Genomic DNA, 846 nt, shown 5'->3' on the forward strand with positions numbered 1-846 from the left:
TCGGTCCTTTTGAACTGGATGCATTGCGTCCATCAGCAGTTTACCATAAGTTGAAGTAGTAAGTTTCTTGGAATGGAGAGTAAAAATTAGTTATTAAATAACATTATAATCATCAAAGAATATTAAAACAGAATTATAACGGGAAAACTTTCCTGGACTGAGCCCCTTTGAACTGGATGGTATATGTCCATCAGCAGTTTCCCATAAGCTGAAGAAGTAAAATTATTAATTTAACAAAAAAAAAAAAAAAAAAAAAAAAAAAAAAAAAAAAAATATATTAAAACAAAAATTATAACGAGAAAACTTTCCTGAACTCGGTCTCTTTCTGAACTGGATGGCATGTCCATCAGCAGTTTAAAATTAGCTTAAAAAGTATATTAAATAAAAAAAAAAAAACATTATAATCATCAAAAAGAATATATTAAAACAGAATTCATAACGAGAAAATCCCTCCTGAACTCGGTCCTGAACTGGATGGCGTACGTCCATCAGCAGTTTACGATAAGCTGAAGAAGTAAGTTTCTTGATCAGAGTAAAAATTAGTAATAAATAACATTATAACAATCAAAAAGAATATATTAAAAACAAATCGATAACGAGAGAAAACTCTTCCTGGACTGGTCCTTCTAACCTGATGCGTCCATCAGCAGCTCTTCATCATAAGCCGAAGAAGTAATGCTCTTTGGATTGAGAGTAAAACATATTAAATAACATTATAAATGATCAAAAGAATATTAAAACAGAATTATAGAAAACTCTTCCTGAATCCGGTCCTTTCGAACTGGAGGGAATGTGTCCAGTCCATCAGCAGTTTACCTCCAAGCAACACAATGTAACCAACGTACC

Source organism: Sitophilus oryzae, unplaced genomic scaffold (genome assembly GCF_002938485.1).
Source record: "Sitophilus oryzae breed Bouriz unplaced genomic scaffold, Soryzae_2.0 scaffold_1081_pilon_pilon, whole genome shotgun sequence".
Taxonomy (NCBI): Eukaryota; Metazoa; Arthropoda; class Insecta; order Coleoptera; family Curculionidae; genus Sitophilus; species Sitophilus oryzae.